The sequence below is a fragment of the Hipposideros armiger genome, unplaced genomic scaffold (genome assembly GCF_001890085.2).
Source record: "Hipposideros armiger isolate ML-2016 unplaced genomic scaffold, ASM189008v1 scaffold_374, whole genome shotgun sequence".
Taxonomy (NCBI): Eukaryota; Metazoa; Chordata; class Mammalia; order Chiroptera; family Hipposideridae; genus Hipposideros; species Hipposideros armiger.
Window position 1 is genome coordinate 137,616 of NW_017731724.1, and position 6,624 is coordinate 144,239.

Below are 6,624 nucleotides of genomic sequence, written 5' to 3' on the forward strand. Positions count from 1 at the left end.
CCCAAAGACGTGTTCTCTCCAGTTATTTTTTAAACCACGACTTCCAAAAGGCAAGAGTGTGATGATTTTCTAAGCTTTTCAAATGAATGCTTGTGTAGCTACCAACAATTATGAAAATAAATCATCCTAACCAGTTTTGTGGAGCTTGTTCTACATAAACAGATGTTTAAAATACTGTAGCGGTCCCTTCACGACTTAACTTGAAGAAATTCTTCCAAACCCGCATTAAGTGAAATGAATGCTCGTGGTCAGTGGATAATTCCGAGGCTGAGATGCAGACGGTTTTGCTCTAGCCTTCGACGCTGGTCTGATAACTAACTACTCCTATGTTCACGATGCGTCTGAAAGGTTACAGCAGTGAAAGTGTGCAAACACACTACAGTCCGCTGAAGAAATCAGGCCAAAGGGATCAACTTAAAGCATGCATCCAAGCTTTCAAAACAATGGCTAAAACATATAACATAGGATCCGTGGGAGTGGCCTGAGAGCAGCATTTTGACGATGCTGATAATGATCGTGATGAGAATTTGGCACGCACCGGGGGCGAGTCCACTCCGCGCACTATTCCTTGTGATTTATAAACATTACCTTGTGGAATGCTTATTTGAGCTCTTTATGAGTGGAGTTGATTTGCACCCCAAAGCCTGGAGAGACCCATCGCTTGCTGGGGAGCGGCCGCGTCAGTCGCCAAGCCCAGGATTCTCTGAGGACTGAGTCCCTGGCTTCGCCCCGGGAGTTTATCACACTTGCCGCTCACCTTCAAACAGGTCAGTGGGGCCGTGTTCACAAATGACTAACCCGGGAGTCAAAGTCAGTGGATCCACACGTGTGGCACTGGGTCAGCCCACAGCTACTGGACTCATTATGTTTGATAGGACAAAAATCTCTTCTTTTCACTACTTCCTTTATCACTGATCCAACTAAGAGAACACACAGGTTTTCCCAAAGTACATAGCACCAAGTTTAACTCAAGTGATTGCTATTAAAAGGATACAAAAATAATGGGAAACTATTTGAAACCACTCAAACTCTCGGTAGTAGAGAATTGGTAGAATACAATATGGTTCATCCACATAATAAAGTACAATGATACCACAAAAATATATAAGGAATGACGTTTCTGTAATATTGTGAATGATTCCCAGGTCGAACGATGAAAGTGTATATAGTCTGCTAGTTTGCCTAACAAAAGTGGATACACACACACACACACACACACACACACACATGCACACAAATATCTGTATATAACTACATGCATATGCATATAATGCAATACATGCACATATACATACCCACATGCACAAATATAAATGTGTATATACTATATATAAATATATAGTATACACACAGACATACATATTTCTGTTAGAAAAAATAAAGGAAGTATACCTTTTAAAATTCAAAACAGATGAAAGCTATATTCTTTTATATATTAAAATTTTAAGCCAAATGAATATTTTACACAATGATGAAACAAAACTAAACCAAAAGCAATTAACAATTGAAAACAAAATGAAAATGAAATGATTGGCCTAACCGAGTTGGCATAGTAACACAGCAAGAAACACTTCTAAATGACGCTAAAGCGGTAATTTGACTGATTTGGAGTGGTTCTCAAGTGGGAACGACGGAATAAAAAGTTGGGACCCCTAATATAGACAACCCTTTTGTGGTATTTTCTAATAAAGGGAGGCAGATAAGTGGGGGGAAGATAGAACAAGCTGTGGAATCAGGGGAGAGTATTATGTATGCATAGCTATTAATATACACAGGGACACACATACACAGGCACACACGTATACACTCGTCCATACACATATATCATATGTATATATAATTTAGTTTGGATGATATTAAAATATGAGTGTGATTTTATGCTGATGGTTGGCTCACGAATAGTTTGACCTTTGGTAAGTAGTCATTTAATTTCTTGTTTTCTTTTTCAACTATAAAATGGGATAAACCTTGATTCACGGGTTTGTAACCAAGATTTAATTACAGGAGGTAACATCTACTGATGCCTCAGATGGCGTCTGGCTCACAGAAGTCTCTCTGTACATAGAAGTCCTCATTCCATCAAAGTCAATAAGCCGACACACAATGGCCGCACAGCTATCTGATGTGTCAGTAAGGCTGTGAGAAGCTCCGGGATGTGCCAACACAGATCACCTTGGAGCCATTAGGCCCTGAGGAAGGTCATGGGCTCCTTGGAGAGCACCAGGTTGGTTAAAGTTAATTGAATTTGAGATGCCATGTAGTGACTTTTCCAGGATTTCCCCTCCAAGAAAAGATCACCTTTCCATGTCAAATGATGTGCTTCAGATTTTATCACACTGCCATCTTACAGGGATTGATTATTGTATTCATTTAATTCTCCCAAAAGCTATAAAAGGAATTGCTATATCCATTATGGATCTGCAAAACTGACATCTGGCTGATAACTGATTCTATCAAAATCCAGTCTTGTGATTCTGACCCCAGTCCTGGGTCCATGTTTGCCCACTGGGGCTGACTCATCCCGGAACGTGCGGTTGGTGGGGCTGAGTGGACACGGGGACTGTTTCATCTCCCTAGCGGTCTGGGGCCAGTGCCCCTATTGTGCAGGGCTAGACTTCTGTCTGCTCTGAGAATAATATGTAACATACTTCCCAGGACACGAAATCCTACATTCAGTGTTCAGTTATATAACTCAATGTATTGAGTGTCTTCAATTGTTCTTCCCCCATTCTTTCTATTTTTAATAGATTTTTATCATTTTAAATCTCCTTTGCTGTTTTCTATCACATTTAATTTCACAAAAATCTCAAAAAAAATTTTCTAAGAATTGAGAGAATACAAGTCTCAGAAACAATCCCAGGATACTTGTTCTCACATCCTTTATGTGTCCTTTTGAAATGAGAAGAAATTGTGAGATAAGCCTGCTTATATTTGAGGAAAAAGAGGAGTATAAAACCTCTCTCTCTCTCTCTCTCTCTCTCTATATATATATATATATATATATATATATATATATATATATATATATATATATACATATATATATATATATATGCATGTATAATTCTATATTTTAGGGATGCCCTTTTCCATCTTTTCTATGGGCAAGAGTTTATACTGCCAAGTTCTTTAATGAGAATTTAAATTAAACTCATTTTAACCACTGAAATAGGGAGTATTGGTTAACACCGTGGCACTAATAAAAAGTATGTTACCACAGATTTATGTTATTTAATTATAACACATTCTGTTTTATAATTCCCTAGAAGTAACAGAGCAAATGCATTCATATATAGTGCCCAGGCCTGGCCGTAACTCTGGGGACGCCTGGAGAACGCAGGACGGAGCCCCAGGGAGGTCGTCTGGGTTGGCACAGGGGGACACTGTCTCTGAGCTCAGCCCTAACCCAGGGCTGGGTGGGACCCAGCTACTCTGGGGCCAAGGCCAGTCTCCCTAAGATGAGCCAGCTGCTGGGGGCTGGGCCGACTTCAGAGTGTAAATGTCAAGCCAGGTCTGAGTTGGGAGGATTTTAGATGTGACCGAATATTTAACTCAGCATGAGAGTGTTTAAATAAGAGGGCCTGGAAAAGTTAGAGGATTAATCTATTACCCAATAACATTTTGTGTTCCCATTGTGGAGTGGAAATAGGACCTCGTCAGAGAAAAGTATGTGCAGTTATAACAATAAAGAGAACCACGTGATTGAAACTACATGGCTGGAATCTATTAATTTATGCTTGGGATACATGTAACATGATAAGAAGGCATGCATTTAACACACCTCTTTTTCTTTGCTTTTTTACTCTTTTATCCTGAGGTTACGTGTCTTTCCACTTGGGGCATTCCATCCTTTGCCGAATTCTCATTCCCATACTCTCAGGTGATGCTGACTGTCACCCGTGACTCTGTGGCTCAGTGCCAGGGTTTAATTCACACTTAATACCCCTTCTTAGTGTTCATCTTCACATTGATTAGTTGTTTTTCAGTGTTTCGGGGTAGATGTGCTCATGTTTTAGGAAACTTGGGTGATTGCAAATAGATTTTCTAAGTGTGTGACATTGTCAAAATCTTGGCTTATAGAGTGATGTGACAAAATGCAAAGCATGTCATTTTTTTGAGAGACCCCAGTTACCTCAACTCGATCTCCATTCAAAGTATTCCATGCCTTACTATAAAGACAAGGATGGAACCTTTGATTTCCAGCAAGCATAACTTTTAGATTATAGTGCTTGAAAACTTAATAATAATGCCTGAGCACAGGTAGAAACCAGAGAAAAGGTACTACCTCGTTGGTCACCTTGGTAGTAGGTGACAATGGAGTTGCCGTGGTCTTTGCTTCGCGAGCTCTTCGCACTGGGCTTATTTCCGGGAAAGGCAAGGCCCGCACTGCTCATCGTAGGTAAGGACACACTGAAGAGGTGAGCACCTTTGATGTTGATATCATGTCATCCTTCCCGGAGATACAGGTGTCCCTCCAGCCTCAAATTCCACGCCAGGTCCAAAGCCTTCTCAGCTTCCTGACCTCCTGACACCTCCACTGCCATGGCCCATGGTTTGGGGCTCTGGTCACTAGGTGGCCCTGTGGTCACTCAGACATGAGCCTCAACATTTACCAAATGGGCCACCAAGAGCCTCTCAAATAAAGAGCGCTGGTAGCCAGGGGGCCCTCAGCTCTGGCCTGTGGGGAATGGGGAGAGCAAGCTTTCCACTGGCTCCACGGCGGAGGCTCGGCAGTCCCACCTGTGTATTTCCGTACTGTCGGGTCTCATTCCGTCCCCAGCCTGAGGGGCTGCTCTTCATTTTCCCTCTCCCACGACAATTGCTAAATAAATTCGGGAATGGATAAATCTACTCTGGGTGCTCATGGGGAGGTGTGCGTGTTGCAATGTGATCCTTCCTAACCTGTATGCATTTAACACATAAGGTATTGTCATCACTACTTGGGCAAAAGTGGAAAAAATACTCTTTTTGGAAAATTCATTCAACCCTAAATGTTATTTGCTGTGATTGTGTTATCTCATGCTGATGTCACCGGTTAACCTTGAAACTCTTATGCCGATACAGGGTCAAAAGGTATTCCATGCAGCCCCTTAACACGCCTCCCAAGTTCACGTAGACCTTCAAATACAGCAAACAAAATGTCATGCATTCGGAAAGTCTGTCATGAAAACAGACTGTACAACTGTGGCTTTATTACTTTTTAGATTACCCTAGAGAAGTTTAAAGAAAGATACGGAAAGAAATAATAAAAAGCTCACATATACAGTTGTCTCAATGAAATATTACTTCTCTAAATATAGGCCTTTTTGGGAATATGAAATTTATATAAAATATTGACTTTACTGAAATATGTCTAATTTGTAAATAATCTACTTTAAATACTATGTATTATGTGGCCTTTCCTTGTTCTTTTAGATGTACATATTCTCTCTTAGCAAATGCAATAAAACGGAACATCCTGGCGATTCCGGTATGTGAGCAGCATATTACTGTTGAAACCCGATTTTGCACTCCAGAAATTTCTTTGGATTATATCCTTTTTTATTTTCATGTTAGAAATCTGAGGGAAACTACAAGTTTGACATGAATTAACTGAAACAATAGCATATATCCACATTTGACTTACTTTTTGTTCATTTGTGTCCTTTAGTCTGCTTGTTCGTATCACTAAGAAACTATAAAACTAGCAAATTCACTCCAGGAATAGGGGCAACAAACGGCTATAAAACATCATATATTTCCTATACTATGAAAAGTCATTTCAGACGTAGGCACAGTCTGGAGAGTGACGCGTTTACTGCAGTGGCGACTGTCAGGGCCAGTGCCTGAAGAAGGATGCGCCCCGCCAGGCAGGGGCAGGGCTGGGTGGGGGAGGTCAGGACCCGCAGCCTGTGCCGTCTGAGGCCCAGAGACGGTGGGTCTCGGGCGGGAATGCACGCGGGGCCTCATATGTAAGTCGTAGAGTTCCAGGCTTAGGAATTTGAAACTACCTGCTGATTTGTGGAAAATTGTTAAGTTTTTGCAGCCGAAAAAGTGATATCATCAAAGTGACATCCCAGAAAAACTCAGCAGGAGGGTAAGCAGGGCCAAGGGGCGGCACCAGGGGTATTGCGATGGCACGGACAGGCAGCGGTTTTCACATCGACATGCTTGGGCCAGTCCGCCAAGGTGGGGGAATGTTTCTAATTTATCTGCACATTTGTGTAAATCTACAGGTAAAGCATGATAGATGCACTGTGAGGGACTCCCAGTGACCATCTACTGGCGGGGACCGTGATCTGAAGGCCCAGGTTAGGCTACTGGGCGGGACAATGGACAGGAAGGGACGTGCGCAGGACACATCTCAGGGGGAGCCAGCCACCGGCACACTGATGATTCTGACAACTGAGGCGTAGGATGACATGTGGGCAGTGGCGTCCAGCATGAAAAGCTTCTTGCCCGGGAGGTTGTCAGGACTCCTGAGTAAAAAAACCAGAGAGTTCTTCCAGTTCCTTCTTTTACAAAGTGTTATAACAGGAGAGTGAATGACTTTCCAAATGAGCACACCTGTGTTTGCACAAAACAATGAAAGCCATGTCAATTAGCTTCATCTACCGTCTGAAGCTGAGTTTAAGTGTTGTTTTC